Genomic DNA, 16,588 nt, shown 5'->3' with positions numbered 1-16,588 from the left:
TCTCACCAAGTAATTCTAGTTCTCATCAGGCATCTAGCAAGTATTAATACTGTACCCAGAAGAAAAAAGGCTGCATTTTGGGCTTCTAAGAGGAAGAAAAGTAGGGTTATTTCATCCTTTCTTTGAAGCAAAGAAGAAATTTCTCTGAACATGGAAAGGGTCCTTTTCGGATCATCTAGACCTTCCCTGGACTCAAATGCAATCATGCAGTCATATAACCATGAACTTCAACGTCATACAGAAGGGTATCATTAGAGAAAGAGGTCAGTGCTGGTGAACACAGGTATTCACACACTTCTGAGAAACAAAAGGACTATAACAGATCCAGGAGTTTTTGTTTTACCACTCCTCCAGGGGTAAATTGCAGTAGTCGTGGCAAATACCCCGTGGGAAAAAAAACTTCTTGATGTTTGTCACAAGTGACCAGAGAAGAGCATAAAACCACAAATAAAGCCATTTGTATTGTTAAATCAGTCCTGAACGTGGTGTTTTTTCTGGAAAATACAAATAATATAAATTAATTTGTCAGCTTGTGTTTAGACCCCAGCCTCTTCCACAGCAATACATTGAGAAGAGCTGGTTGAAATAATTATTCTCGACTTATGCAATCATTCTTTTTATTTCTGAAGGCTAATGGAGTGAAAACATGCTTTCCAGACCTTTGCTAATGACAGAGTCAGAAATAATGATCGGGGACCCTTATGTTCCTCTCCTAATGAGGAAAGCAACACAAAATGATAGGGATGCGAGTCCTCAGCAATCACTTGTTCTTTATTTAAAAGGCAAATGGAGCGTTCAGATGAGTTCTTTAGGTTAATGGAGCCACAAATAAGGTTTTGGGGCAAGGATTTTTCACAGATAATGCAATACAGGCAATATCTTCTCTGGAGGACAGAAATATTTACAGATGTTGAGATTTCTCTATCATAGAAAGGCAACCTAAAAGCCAACACTGAGAGGACAAACCAAACCTGTCCTTTATTTCTCATCTCTCCAAGTCTGCACACACAGTCCCCCAGGGTGCAGAGGCACCACATGCCCAGCCTGGGTGTCAGCTGCTGAAGTGGTGCAAAATGGTCACAGGCAATATGAGCCCCAGACAAGATTCAGAGAAAGGGACACAGCAAATTTGAAAATTACTCCTCATGTGCCTGCCACCCAAAACTCATGTCTCCCTGCCATGCACTTTCCTGTCCCCTACTCCACACCCTTGCCCAAGCACAGATCCTGGCACCAACCCAGCCCCCCCAAGACCCCCAGAAAAATGAAATGACCCAGTGACTCCTGCTCCACTGCTGAGGGTCATGAGATTGGACAGACTAAGCCCAGGAGGCCGCTCAGCAGAGCCTCAAGCAGCAGCTCACGCAGTTTTATCCCAAAGAAGAAGAATACAGAGGTAGTCATCTGCAGGATCTTCATCTTCAGAGGTTAGGAACAGAGTGTGGGAAGTTCCCCAGGCTCTTTGCTGATGGTCAGATGCAATTTGTTTTACTTCTGCTACAAGCAGCTGGAAGAAATGAGAGCCTGGAAAGACTTCTGCCCTTCTGGGTCCTTCATTCTTAAGGAGATTGCACCTGTTTCTTTCACACAGGCCGGTGAAGGCAATGGCAGAAAGGAGCCCACATAACCTTGGGACAGCAGTTCAGGTCCAGGTCTCCTGAGTGATCTAATTTTTTTGCTACATCACCACATGAAGCAGGTTCATGTTTCCCTTCTGGTTCTTGTTGTACTCATCAGTTCTCCTGTAAATAGACCTGAAACAACATCCACAGGCTGGGGACTTTTAGAGAAAACTATCTCCCTGATTGTTAGCACCACATAAATTGATTGTTAGCACCACATTTTACTCACCTGCTTTCACTTCTACTGCAGCAAGAGGAGAGCCAGGCTTAGGTGCAATCTCTGCCATACAGACCTTCACTCTTAGCAAAGCCTACCCTGAAAAGATAGGATCTTCTTAGTCCTTCTCATACTGCTGTTTCAGGTGGTTTAAAAAAGTCCAAATGCAGGCATACCCATATAATTGATTAGTCAGTAGCAGGAAGAGGCAGTATATAATCTACCAAATAAGTTCTGAAAGATGTATAGTAGTACAATTAACAGTATCTCATCCCTTTCAATATGAGATCATAACAAGGTGAAAAAAATTTCTGACCACCACTATGATACTTATAACTCAGTAGGTACGATGAAGCAGTCTCCTGGAAAGAAGGAGAGAATAGTTTACAGAAACATTTGTTTTTTATCAAAACCTGCTTAGCCCATCAGAAAAAAGAAATTTAAACCCATTGATCTCTCAGGGTTAACGACAAGAGAAGCAAGTTCAAGAAGTTGGTTCAATACTCAAGACCCTATTTTAATAAAGCTAACTGTTTTCCCAGGTTGTGATCTCATCAACTCTCACAAGCTTAGTGGCAGGAACTTTTTTAATGTGTTCATTGGGAGTCCTTGAGCTTGTAGAGGAGCACCTTGAAGTGCTGGAGGGAAGATGGCTGGTCCTGCAAGGCAGGACTTGAGCCCAGTACCCTGGCTGACGTGCGTCTGGTTCAGTAATCTGTGAGAAGAGATATGGAGACAACATACTTAAAATCTGTGACCATAAAATATTCTACAAGACTTCGTGGATTTACATTAGGCTAGGTGATGTTTGATTTTGAGGAGGAAAAGCTACTAAAATAGAGCATCTATTAATGGATCCATCTTCCTATGTGCAACTTCTCCCTTAAGATTTTTGACTTTCATTCAAGATCCGGGATGAAATCAAGATATTCCTAATAATTAACTGGAAATAGACTCCCCTTCTATTGTCTTTACATCATTCAATAAAAGTACGAGTCTTTGATGCTGTAAAGCAAGTACAAGCTGGAGAAATTCTGCTACTACAACTTTCTCTCCCTACTCTGCCCAAGACAGTATGAGATGCTAATCACCCTTCAAACCTCACTTTGTGAAGATTGTCTCTTGAGGGTCTATGAATGAAGACCCAGCTGCAATAACCTGGGCTCATGTTTTGGATAGATGGTACAAGAATGCCCAGATAATGAAGAGAGAAGGGCAGTTGTCCAGAAAAGTGCTTCAAGTAACTTTAGGTGCACATTTGACTAGGTGTAATTTATCAGCTAGTGCATGAACCTTTAGTTGTAAGCATAGAACCAAGCTCAGGGAAGATGTAAGCCACTTTAATCAGCTTCTCCCTGGGTGGGAAAAGCACACAAGGAAAAGTATAAAATCAGTAGCAGAGTGACATGTGCTGAGCACAGAGTAGATCTCAACAGTCACCTACATCCCCACCAACTCTGATTCACTCATTGCTGGTACAACACTGTCACCCTCACCTGTAAGAGGCTAACACTAACATACGCAAACAGCTAAAAACAGTCTGTGCTGGCAAAAAAACATTTGCAAAACAGTAAGTGATGAGATCCAAATGTATTACCCTAGAGTAACATATTTCAAGATGAAAAAAAAAAGGAAATAAAAAGAAAAAAAATCCTGTGTTAGGGCTGCCATGAATATGAGTTGACTAGATCAGAACAGTTCCTTTTTCCTGCAATCCAGGTGAATGGCTTGGTGTTTGGCACCATTAAAAAACATTTTATTGAAATGGACACTGCAAACTGCACTATTTTATCTCTCTGTGTAACCACTCTGTCCCCATCATTATTGGCTACTCCTTCAGTTTGTGTGTCATCCTCAGATTTTATCAGCAGTAATTTTATATTTATGTCAAGATCACCGATGGAGAAATTGAAATAACACTGGACACAGACTATTTCATAAAAACCTCACTCCCATCAGTCAGTATTCACTGCCTCTTTTGACTCAAGTCAAAATATTGTGCTGGGCCATGCTGAACACATTGCAAAAGCACATTATCTCTCTAGAGTCACTGTCGACAACTGAATTTGTAATCACATACAAAATGAAAGTTGTTCTGTTTAGCAGGCTCTACCTCCTGGAAAGCTATGTTGCCCGATATTAATTATATTTCTAGTTAGAAATTGAACCTCATATTTCCCTGTGCAATATTTTGCCAGATATTAACTTCAGGTTGTTCAGCTTATAACTATCATAGCCACTGCTGTTACATACCTCTGAATTACCGGCAAAACCTAAGACCTTTGCAGCCATCTGCAATATTGCCAGCACTCCCAGGTTCATTAAAACCAGATGTTTCCTGAGCCAACCTTCTCAAGACTCTTAGATATATGTTGTCCTAGTAGATAATGTTTAGCAGATCCTTCAGTTATTTCTTCTGGGAAGTAATCAGCCTTATCCAACCCCATATGCTGTGGCTTTTCAAGTGTAAAGTAGGAACCATGACATAATGCCTTTGACTTCCTGCCTTCATTATAATATCTTTAATTATCTCTCTCTGATAATGACAGTATTCCTACTGTTCCTAAACCCACAGAAAATTCTCATTACCTCTGCCTTCTCTCACTAAACCAGAGGATTGTGTGGTGTGTTTAACTGTCTCGCCCTCCAACAATCCCTTTTCCCCTCTCTCACACTGAAAGGGTGTTATGGACAAGGAACAGCAGGCAAGTTCTGGAGAAGGATCAGGAAGGATCCCCAACAACTGCGTAGGAATTCAGAGGCCTTTCTGCAATTCATCCACAGGTTAATAGGACCTGAAGCCCTGCTGCAATTAGGGGAAAGTTATATGAAAAGAAAAATTTGGTCCCGTCCTCAGGGTCTCAGTGCTGTTGCACAGGGCTTCTCTCTATCAAAAAAAAGTAATGAAAAGTAAGTTAATGGTTGGCACAGGGGCCATAAAGACAGAGACAAAAGTCACTACTCTAAACTCCTAATTTTGTGCCTTTTTCCCATTTCACTCTATTTTTTTTCCGAATTACATGCCCCATCTTGTCTTCACTGCCACATGCACAGCTGAACTAAAAGCTTTGCGCTCAGAATAAATATCTACTACAAGGAGAAGCTTGTTATAGTAATAGCACATTCACCGCACACAGACTGCATTCCAATAACTACAGTCATGTAGAGAAATCCTCTTAAATCAAAGAAATACCACAACGAATAATGAGAATGTTCAACAAAACTCTCTGAAGCAAACTGGGAAATAGAAAGATTGTTTGACCTTTTAATACATCTGCAATGCCCAAGGAATGGCTGCATCCCACAGTCTCCTGAACAAATGCCTGATGCCTCTAATAACACTGTTTTCCTGCATGTGTCTATAACAGCTGCGTGGCTCCTCTTAGCAACAGGACAAGACAGTTGGGATTATATGGAGCAGCATTTCCCAGGTGTTTTGATTTTTGTATTGCAGGTTTTTTGTTTGGTTTGGGGCTTTTATTCAGTTTGGTTTTTTTCTTCCAGGAACAGTGTCCATTGACTAGGTTAAGTCATCAAATGCAGCATTCCTTTCTTCTGAGAGGAGTTAGGCAATACCAGAATATCAGGGATGTATCTGTGCAGTCAACCAAGGGCTACTTTGTTAGTCATCACAGGCTGAAGAACCAGTTGCAAAGAAACATATGTCCCACTGGACAAGCCACACTTCTCTGGGAAAAGTAGGATGAATAGCCTGATCCTAGAAGTTTCACAGTCCTGAAGAAGCTGTGAGGGTCACAGGGGAATTTCGATGAGTGCCTGAGGCAATGGCACCTGCACCTCCTCAGTATCTGCGTTGGCTTATGATGGAAGCAACCTGCATAGGTTTTGGGTTCACCCCATGTAGAAGTAGTTGCAGAAAGAGGGTTCCTCATTGTCTGAGATTGGAGATGGGCCTATACACTCCCCAAAGCACCCTCTGTGGACTTCAAAGCATGAACTTTTCTTCTTGATGCAACCATACACAGAGCAGAGGCCATCAAGTTAATTCTACCCTAATTATCACCCAAACTGGAAGGGGAATAGCTGTGAAGCTGCTTTGCTCTACAGCAAGACTGATTTTCTGGGCACTGAAAGGTGTACTGGATCTATACAAGCTGATTTGTTACCTGCACAGAGCTGCACTGTGCCATGAAGACTCACCAGCTTGTTAGGAGAGGCCAAGGCACAAGCCTGGGTCAAGTTTCCAAAACAGTTTGGTTCCCACAGAGTTAGGTCTGTGAAACTCCAGTACCAGGTATGAGCACCAAACTGTTCGGAAAACCAAGCCCTAAGCTCTTGAAATCTGCCCTTTCTCATGCTCTTCCAATTACTTCATGCTCTTCCAATTACTACTGATCTCCACATTTAAAAGCCTGGTAGTGCTGAGTGGTGGTGTGATGAGCACGGTAATAGAAACAGATTTTTGGAGTCTAACAAGGTACATTTAGCTGAAAAGTTTCAGCCATTCTTCCTTAAGAGTAGCATTAAGAATGGGAAGAAAATAGTAACGGGTTGTTTAAAATGACAGCCAGAGAAGGCAGAAGTGTTTCACTAATCTCTCATAATTCTCTGGCCATGTCAGAGGAAAGCCACGACTTATTCAGACTGTCAAAATGCTTTTGAACACTCATCGCAAAAAAGAGAAACTATAGGAATTCAAACAGCATAGTGGAGGCAGGTAAACTATTATTTTGATGAAACTTTAACAAAGGGAAAAGAAGTGAAGAATCAGATAGACTATTTTCACCCTGACAAATGTCATATGCCTCAAGCCTCCCCTCTGGATGCCACACTGTTTAATTTGCTTGTGTTTTTGAATGATCTAGAAAGGGCTGGAACTGAAATAGCAAAAATGCACTGGGCACAAATTTTTAGGTGGGTGAGTAGGAAGAATTATTACGATGACATTCAGGAAGACCTTAGGCAACCAGATGACTGGCCCAAGTAATCAAATTCAAGTTCCAAAACACCGAAGACATGTAACATTGGAAAAGGGGAAAATGTTGCTTGCACGGAATTCTAAATGTAAGTGGGAAATTCTTTCTTTACAGAGAAAGCTGGGGGTTTTTTTACACCCATCCCATGATCTGTACCCCCAAACTACTGAGGGCCCTCATTGCTGCACAGGGCAGCAGTCACATGCCCAGTGTCTCTGGCAGAGGATGCCACGGCAGCTCTGAGCAGCAATTGCCCCTGTCCCACCACAGGAGAGGCTGTGCCTCACAGCAGGGTGAAGCCAGGTAAAACCTGGCAAGTGAATTTAGTAGAGCAATGTGAAGATTAGAGAGAGTTAAACACAAGCTACAAGCTTTGAGCAAGGCATAGAAAACTTAGTATTAAGAAATAGCGGAGGCAATAAAGTCACTAGAATACAGGACACTCTGACATGAGGGAACATGGGCATGAATGGGGAGAACTAGAAATGCTAGCACACACAAAAAAGGACATATGGAAGAAAACAAAAGGAGATAAGAAAAGAGATGAGCCAAGAAATCAAGAACTTCTGCCAGACACTGGAAATACCTGCCAAAGGCACAAGGAAACTATCCAAATTAGGGAAGGTTCAAAAGTTTATGAAGATGATGGTAAAAGGACGCTGAGTTCATGACGATGAAGAACAGGATTGACCACCGAAGTTCTCCCCAAATTAGAGACCACGCCTCTAACTCCGCCTGTTATGAATATTAAAAGTAGATGTTGCAATGTAATGAATATTCATAATATGTGATGCAATTGCTTGGCAAAAAGTGTACAAAAAGCTCAAATTGTAAGTTTCTCGTTGGAGCAGGCTGTCCAGGGCGACCTGGCTGCTCCCCAGCCGCTCCCTGGCCGTAAATAAATACCTCCTGCTTATAGACTGAAAATTCTGTCTCTGAGCAGTTCCTCTGCGCCTTCTTTGGGGCACAAATTGGCATCAAGGGCAACACCTCCCCTGCCTGCCTCCCTCGCCCAGCTCACAGCATGGGGCTCTGCCAGTTCACACAGGCAGGGCTTCCTCTGCATTTTCTTGCCCACAACACACAAATACACACATGAGTCCCTCAGGTGCCCCTTGGCCTCTGCCTCAGTGAGGAGCTCCAAGCAGGAGAGAAGAACAGAATATGCAACATGCAAGAGAAAGAGGCTGTGATGTTACAGGGAGGAGGAGAGTAAAGGAGGAATGGTCAAGAACTGGGGCTAGGGAAAGGATGCTGCACCGCAAGTGGTACAAAGATATAATGCAGGTGACACAAGGAAACAGTTCAAATCATCACTGTAGATATATCCATGTAGATTCAATCTGTACACAAATGATAGCAGATAGCCAAAATTGATTAAAAATTAAGCACTCAAATACATTTGAGCAATTCTAGGTAAGCACCACAAACCCAGCTGAAATCTTACACATTGTGTCCTTCATTGGCTCTGAAAACTTCCTCAGAGATACTGCACAAGTTAAATGGGGACATGATTGCTGTTAAAGCAAGATATTAAGAAGACATCCTAGGGAAAGAGCAGAAGACAAGGCCATTAACTAAGGTTAGGGTTAAAAATGACTACAATAAGAGTGCTACAACTGGTGCAGGGAGAGAAAGGGAGGCCAAAGGAACAGGGAAGCTGCAAATGTTCTGGACTGAAAAGTCTTCCACTTCCAGGATATCTGAGGGTCTTGGTTAAGGCTGCCCTGACAAAAAGGATGAGTGAAAGGGTTAGGGTTAGGAGAGGGACAAAAACTACTACTCCAATTTGAGTAGGGCAGGAAAGGGGCTGCCAAAGGATAGATGTTCTGCAAAAATAGCTCTCCTATAAGATCCTACTTATCCTAACCATGCCTGGGAAAGCTGAAACAAAAGTTAGCCAAGGTCAGCAATTTGGACTAAGGTATGGATTAGGGCTTGTGTTTAGGGTATCTGTATTTTTTAATGGGGCTGGAAGCAGGCTGCCAAACTAATGCTTAAGCTGTTGAAAGAATTCATCCCCTGAGACCTTTTGTACAATAATGTGAGGAAGGAATGTGTAATCTTTAGAGCATACCCACTTTATCCCTACTCCTAACTTCATAATATCAGGAAAAAAGATAGGCAGTGAAAAAAATCACAGCAAAATCACCACAGATAGAAAGAAATATTAAATTCTTCTTGCAAACAGGTGTTTAAGCCTATTACTCATTGCTATAGTAGACCAAGGACACAGGGTGATTCAAAATGAAAATGTATTTGTCTAAGGATAACATTAGTTTCCAGAGTCATGGGAGTTAATGATAACAACAATTTTTAGAGTGTATTAAATGCCATTCTTCAAGACTTAATCCAACCTCTAACTATTTCAGGATCAGGATGAGATCTAATGGGGCTTGAGAAAAAGGTTGAAAGGATTGATTATCCTGCATCTACCTGCTGTGAGGTTCTTACATCTTCCTCTGAAGCATGGAGTGCTGGCCAGGGTCAGAGGCAGGCGGCTGGATAGGAAGGCACCCTGGATTAGCTTGTTTGTACTTCCCCTGCTCTGCCTTGGCTGTAAGCTATTCAAGGTTTTATGTCTGTAATCCACAGCTCTCCTTGAGGAACACAGAGGGCCTCTGAAATGCTAAACAACCCAGGGAAAGAAGCTTACCTGAAGCCATGAGTAAACCCAGCAGTCAAACCTCTGGCACAGGTTTTGGCTTCTTCCTCTTCTAAATGGCTCAAGGTTTGGATGTCTTTGTTTTCAGCCCTGTATCTGAAAGATAAAGGAATTAGCAGGATTTCTTTAATCTTTGTGTTCTCCCAGATAAGTGTATTAGGGGAATTTTGTAGGTTATGGAAATATTTATTTTGAATTGAAATTAAAGCTGCACCACACTATGTGTTACTGTATCTTAGTGTAGGGCACAATGCAGTCTCCTATATCTGACTGCAGAAACATCATTCCTCTTGCTCAGACCTGGAAAAATGAAATAACAATGCTCTCTTTTCAGCAAAACCCAGTTTATACCTGTTGCGACACAGAATGCATGGAGTCCAAAAAGTCTCCATAAAATAGGTACTTTATTTTCAATATTTCATTAGGAAATTGGTTTGACTTTCAAGCATCAAAGAACTAGAGGTGTGAACTAGGGCATTATGGAGTCAGCATGTCCAGTTATTGACAGAGGAGACCAATAATTGTATTTCTGTGTAAACTTGTTTTACTGAACACAAGAATATCTCAGCTGGCTTTACTTGAGCTCTCTCCAGCCTGTTTCCTCTAATTTAACCAAAAGGGAGGTTGCTGCTACTGTTTAAGATAGAGAAGAGTATAGAAAAAGCGATAGATAGCTAATAGGCAGACACGTTTCCTCACTGTGAGCACAGTTGTTGCTGCTGTCTAAAAAATTTCCTTCCCAGCTCCAAGGGAAATACAGTTTTTGGAACAGATCAAGCCCAGAACACACTCTGAATCTCACAGGCAAAGATTTGTGAGCAAAGTGAACATATTTCTCAGGTGCAGTGCTCCTCTGCCTGAAGGGATATAGGGAAAGGTGAGGAGCACAATATGAACCCTTCCCATCTCAGCAGCTCTGGGCCTCTCTGATTCCTCCTCATGGCTGCATGAAGCCCTCACTGAACACAGCAGCCCACCAAGCAGCATAGCTCCAGCACCAGCTGAACTACTCTCTTACCTAACAACCCTAAAAATCCTATCATAGCCTTCCAAAAATCTCTCACTCCTAGTCCTGACTCAGTCAACACTCAAGGAAATGCAGTTTAATTAACCCTTTCTCATGAGGATTGAATTCAAGTACCCCATCTAGATAAGTACTAGTCTTGACTCAGGTCGTATTGCCTCAGTTTCTCCTGCCATATTATTTTTCCCCTTCTGCCTTCAGTAAGCTCTTTAGATTCAAGCACTCACCTCAGGCCAATTTTTTATTTCAAAGACGGATTACTGCCTTAACTCCCTCTTCCCATTTTTCTACCACTTAGTTCAGTGCTCTCTGACTGTGAGGATGTAACACAGCAACAAAGGACCAGGAAAAAGACACTGGATTAAAGTATAAATGGATTTAAATACTTAATAGCTGGAAGGAAGAAAAGTGTGACCTACATTAATCAGAGGCAAAGTAGTGACAATGGGCTTCAGCTGGTTGTGTACCTAATTGTTTGTATGTTTATTTATTTATTTTTAAGGCACCAAGTAGCAAGAAAATATTCTTGAAAAGGTTTCATTCAAATGTAACTTCAGACATGATTTGGAAATTTTCTACAGCTTGGAAACAAGCAGACAGCACTTGAGGGAAAAAAAGTAGAATTCAGTTTTATGAAGACTGCACACCAGACAAGAGACAGTCAAGAGTTACCGATTGAACCCACTGTGTGTAAATTACTGAAATTTCTGTTTAATTACACCACAAGGCTCTTTGTTGGCAGTTCTTGAAACTTATTCAACCTTTAAAACTGCAGCTTGAAGCTCCAGGCCCTAAAGTCAAGAGATGATATGAGAGTCTCAGCTTCCATCACAAATAACACTGAATGTCAACAATGTTCAGATATCAAGAAAAAAAAAGCAAACAACTTTCATCTATCTATTTTTGACTTACGATTTTTAAAGGCAAATTCATGTGGATGATGTACCAACTTGTCTTCTGAACTGCTGGAATGAGCAGTGCAGTAGACATGGGGCTGTTGTAAGTGTGCAGATCTCTCAAGGCTGCTGGCTGCATCCTTTATTCTCACTCCAGTTGCGCTGGAAGAAAGGACAGAAGATGCAAATGGCCATTGCAAATGGCCACCTGTGCTGCCTCCTGCCTTGTGGGAAGTCTGGGAAGAAGACTGTTCTGCTGACACTTTCTTGGCCTGCCCAAAAGAGGGTGTGATTTTGAGGGTCCCCAAGCCTGAAGCAGTGTGCAGCTGAGAGTGATACATTCGTTGCTTCAACCCATACCTTCTTCGCTATCCTCCTCTGAAGCACCACAGCTTGACTCGTTGCTGTACTGCTGTCTCAGTATCCTCTTGAGCTCTGAGCTGGATTGGGTTTCATTTAACAAATCAGCCTTCTAGCCCCCATTTTAACAGTAATTGATTGGAGATGCTTTTAACTGTTCCTTCTGGGTGTATTAATTTTTTACAGATTGAATTTGGTTTGATGAGGCAGGAAACCTGAAACTATTCCTGGCATCTCCTGTATACTCAGAATAACCATTCTAATGCATTCAGAGGAGCACACAGCAGCAGGGTGGTAACAGATCAGGCTGGGGGACGGGGAGGCAGAAGTGGAGTAGAGGGAGCCTAGATAGTCACCTATCCATTTCCAAAGACATCAGTAAGTGATTGCTTACCCGTGTCATCTTTTATATTAAACATTTTTTTCCCAGCAATGCAGGTATTTTGATCAGGCTGGGGCTGCTGACATTAACAGATATTAAATATACTCAGGAGAAATATGATCAAATGTTTGAAGTGTCTAGTAAATGTGCTGTTAGCTGCCCTCCCAGGGAGGCTTAGTGCAAGCTATTGTGTTTTGCTGAGCGAGAGAAAGGCTGGAATATTAGACAAGGAATCCAAAGGCAATTTTATCAGCAGCGTTATGCAGCTCTGGAACACATTGCTTTTCTATTGGAAGCTTTTCTATTACAGCCATCAAATTACTTGCTATTCTTAAACACTGAAATGCCATTTTGCATTTTAAACCCTCTGAGCTGGCAACTGTAAAGGATTGCTATGCTCAACAACACCTCCTTATTGTGACACTGTGGTGATGCTCCGGGCAGGGCTGGGCTTCGATGTCCTTTAGACCAGACAAAGGCTTTATCCTTCCTGCTCACCCAGGCAGGAAGTGGGAGACACACTTGGCCAAGCTTACTTCCAGAAATGTAGTACCAGCAAACTCCACCATTACAGCTCAACTACTCTGCTCCTGGAGCAGAGAAAATAACAGATGAGAAGATAATTGGTAGAAGAGACAGGAGGTTGGCCCTACTGGAACTTAAGTAAAAGAATATGAGGAAAAAAGACTGGGAGAAGATCCTCCTTCAAAGTGTATATCTGCACAGTGGCTATTTCTCCTCTGTTTTTCAGCTTTTGGATTCAAGAGAAGGAGCCTGAGGCTGCTCCTTCCTCTTGGCACAGGAGGGCCTGAGCCTGTGAGACCTCTGTTAGATTGGGCAATGTAAACACTCCCTTGCAGAGCTTTGCTTATCCTCAAAACAACATTTCTATCTTGCAAGACTCTTCTACAGGGTTATAAAAAGGAAACCATGTAGACATAAAAGGCCACTTTCTTTGGTAAAAGGCCAGGTTTCCCATAGAGAAAAATGGCCACTAAATTTTACAGAAAAAATTCAATTGGTTACTAACTAAGTTACATAGATTAGTGACACACACAGTATTTTTCTCTCTTGGAAAGCACCCTCATTCCTTTAAAACTTCCAAGTATATCCAAATAATCCAAATACAGCCATGTCTAGAGCAGATACAACCCTTCAAAATACTCCTCTCCAGTCAAAAGTTCAATTCAGGCAAAATGAAGGAAAAGCTTTTTTTTTTTTATTAAAGAAATCAAATACCATGTTTCTGGTATACAGCTACACCTTGCCTGAGGCAGCCAGTCCCAGGAATAGCCTGAAGCCTAGCATATTCCTGAGACCCAGGACTACATATCCAGAGCACCTTTGTAGATGATTTGAATTCAGCCTGAATTCAGTCCTGCCCATCTTTCCAACAGACAATACTAGTGCCCTCCTAGTATGGACATGGACTGTTTCATCTATCCTATCAATTATGTGGTGTTGCTACAGGGCAGAAAAGACCCTGAGGACAGAGCCATGTTTTGCACACTGGGGTCTCTGGGCCCACTCACCCATTAGCACCTGTACAGTATGATGTTCCCCTTCTCCCTCTTCCCCATAAATGTAGGCTGAACAGCTGGATTAGACCAGGAGTATCCCAAGGCAGTAATTCAACAGGCTAGACAGCCAGTGCAGGTGTCTTCATTCAAGGCTTTGAGATTAGTCATTAATCAGTCATGATGGTCAATAAGGAATTGGCCAATGCACTGCAGAGGATTTTAACCCGCTGTTGAAGCAGCAGCAGGTGCTGGCTTTGGAGAACCAGTGGTCTCATTTAGCAAAGCAAGCCCTAGGCCCTCCTGTTTGTTAGAGCAGCATGCTTATTTTAAATTCAAACCTGCTGTCTTTTTCTGCTCTTCTTCTTCTATTGCTAAAAATGGGTTTATGACAGATCTTGATGGATATGAATTGTCTGCCATATGTTGTTTCCTTTCCTGACTTATCTCCATATGTCAAATGTACTTGGATCTGATGATCTCCATACAAACGATAACAAAACAAACAGACAAGGAGAGGCCAGACTACAGGGGAAACAGAATCCCTATCAGAGAACTGAAATACCAACAGACAGCCTTTCTACAGGAGACTGTACAGTTTACATGCTGTCACTCAAAAACAGTGACTCCTTCTAGGCACTCTCACACATTAGTTGCTTTCTGACTGCTAAGAAAGGATGTGTTCAAGGGGAAATTCCCTGGGGATCCACCACCCAACTTAGGATATACAGAGTAGTGAGAGACCTAATGAGTAAGGTTTGTTTTGCCTCCAGCATAACTGGTGCCAAGCTTTTTATAATTTGGTTTTTTCCTGGTAAATTGTGTAAATTATCAGAAGTGCCTCAAGTGAGGCACTTAATTAAATTTACCAGAGATTTGATCTCTTAAGTCCCTTAGACACTTACAAAATTGGATCCCTTCTTTCTTATAGTTGTTGCCTTTCTCCTTTGTTTTCTTCTTATCACATTGCTATTTTCTTTTGTGTCTTTGAGACTTTTCCCACTCTCCAAGAGATCCAACAGCAAGGCATACTTAGAAAACACAGGATCATAAATACCTCATAATACAAGATGGTAGGATTCCAACCTTACACCATTTTGTCCCTAATTACTTTTGTCCCTAATGGTCCCAATTTTTATTTCCTAAACCAGATGTGGGAATTCCTGCACATCTTTCAGGCTTTTACCCCCTGCAATGAGCATCTGTGAACATGGGAGTGCTTGGCCCCACCAAAGTCTCCTTGTTATGTCTGTTGAAAAGAGGACAGGCTATTCCAGAGAGGCTGGTGACAGTGACAACAGGTGAAGCCCTACTCCACAGCACTTTCATCTCTGTAATGGAAGCTTTCTCTGAGGCAACACAGATACAGAGTCACATTGTGCAGCCCCTGTGACCATATTGCATCACTGGAAAGGAATCGTCTTTCCAATGGGAAGTATATCTGGAGCCCTGCCTCCTTCTTCCTGTGTCCAAACTTTCAGCAAGAGAGCAAAGGCACAGTGCCTTTTTTCCTGGCTAAATTCACAAGGAATGAAGTTGCTCTTTACAGGCCAAGGTAAATTGGTGCAGTTTCTGAGAAAGAACCCGCCAGCAAGGTAAAAGTTAAAAACCATATTTTAGGTATGATAGTTTTTGACTTCCCCAAGTTCTACTTTGAATCTTTCTTTTCTTTCTTCCTTCCCCTCACAGTTATTGCCCTGCTGAGCTGCTCAACAAGGGAATCAAAGTGTTGTAATAGAGATCTTTGCAAGGTTAGAGAAGACACCTTTCACTTTAACAAATGATGGCCTCCATCTGTTTAGCATCCCTCTCATGTGTCTGTAACAGATACAGGCAGAATTGATTATCTTTACTTCAGGCCTACTAATTAAAGCCCTCCTCTGATGTAATGGTACCACTAAAATTTCCACTTGGGTCATCTGTGTTTTTCTGCGGATCCTCTCTTTTTTTTTTTCCAACACAGAGGAGATTATATTTAAGGGAGTACGTTTTTTAAGGGAGACCAGACAGCAAAGAAGTGAAAGGAGATAACAAATCTAAACAACACAAAGGAGTTCTGAGACCTAAAATAATTCAGGTTGGAAGGGATTTTAGGAGTCCATGTAAAACTAAGCACAAAAACATCAAGAATAAGCTCAAAGTCAGCTTCAAAAGCAGGTCAGGTTACTGAGGACCTTGTCCAGAAGTTTTGAAAATTTTTGAGATGGTGACGCCACAGCTGCTCTGGAGACTTGTTCCCTTGCTTGACTGCACAGCTTGTAGGCTAATACAGCAACCAAATAAAGAGGTTTATGTCTGGTATCTTATCTTAGGTATCCTTTCAAGGCAAAACATGGAAATTGGGGCTGAATATGGCCAGTATTTGCCTGGGGCTCAGCATCTACACAAGAAAATGTTAAGGCCCACAAGAAGAGCTGGTAAATTGGTGTTTCAAGCTTTTGTTAAACTGAAAACACATCAAGGATGCTAGCTCCTAGGGAAGCATAACTTAGCCTGTACAGTCATTTCGTGAGCAAAGAGGATAAAATAAGGACTGTAAAAATTAGCCTCAAAGAGCTGCTGTTCGGAGCCCAAGCACTTCCCAGAGCACCCCTCATCAGAGGGCTAGCCACACCGCACTTCAAAACCAGGGGGGTTTAAGGATTCCCTTATCCCTCATTATGCTACCTATGTTTTTATTAGTCTTACAGTGTTACACATGCTTGCTTTGCCAGATAACATGGCCACAGCAAATTTCCTTCCTTCTGTTCCAAAATCTTTTTCAGGATCTTATCCAGTGATCCAGGTCCATAGTACAGTCAAGGAGGCAGTCAGCAGAGGGCACACATTCCAAAACGAGCGGCAGTGAGCAATCCAGGTCAGAGGAAAAACAAACCAGGTTATGTTAGCTCCAGTGCCGAAGCTGATGCATTAAAATTATGCCCTAAGTGCTGAGCCACCGCTGAAAGAGATCTCACTGTGAGTGGCA

At 42.1% G+C, this 16,588-nt stretch overlaps 1 long non-coding RNA gene across 4 annotated transcripts in view; it reads right to left on the bottom strand.

The window, feature by feature from the left end:
• The window catches only part of LOC135412367 (uncharacterized), a 94,965-nt gene that overhangs the window by 36,164 nt on the left and 42,213 nt on the right, over positions 1-16,588 (bottom strand). For all 4 annotated transcript variants that reach the window (XR_010429614.1, XR_010429615.1, XR_010429612.1 and 1 more), the window contains exon 2: positions 9,433-9,537. This is a non-coding gene — a long non-coding RNA (uncharacterized LOC135412367). The remainder of the gene's footprint in view (positions 1-9,432; positions 9,538-16,588) is intronic.

The sequence above is a fragment of the Pseudopipra pipra genome, chromosome 3 (assembly GCF_036250125.1).
Source record: "Pseudopipra pipra isolate bDixPip1 chromosome 3, bDixPip1.hap1, whole genome shotgun sequence".
Classification (NCBI taxonomy): domain Eukaryota; kingdom Metazoa; phylum Chordata; class Aves; order Passeriformes; family Pipridae; genus Pseudopipra; species Pseudopipra pipra.
This window is presented reverse-complemented; position numbering and strand designations above follow the sequence as displayed.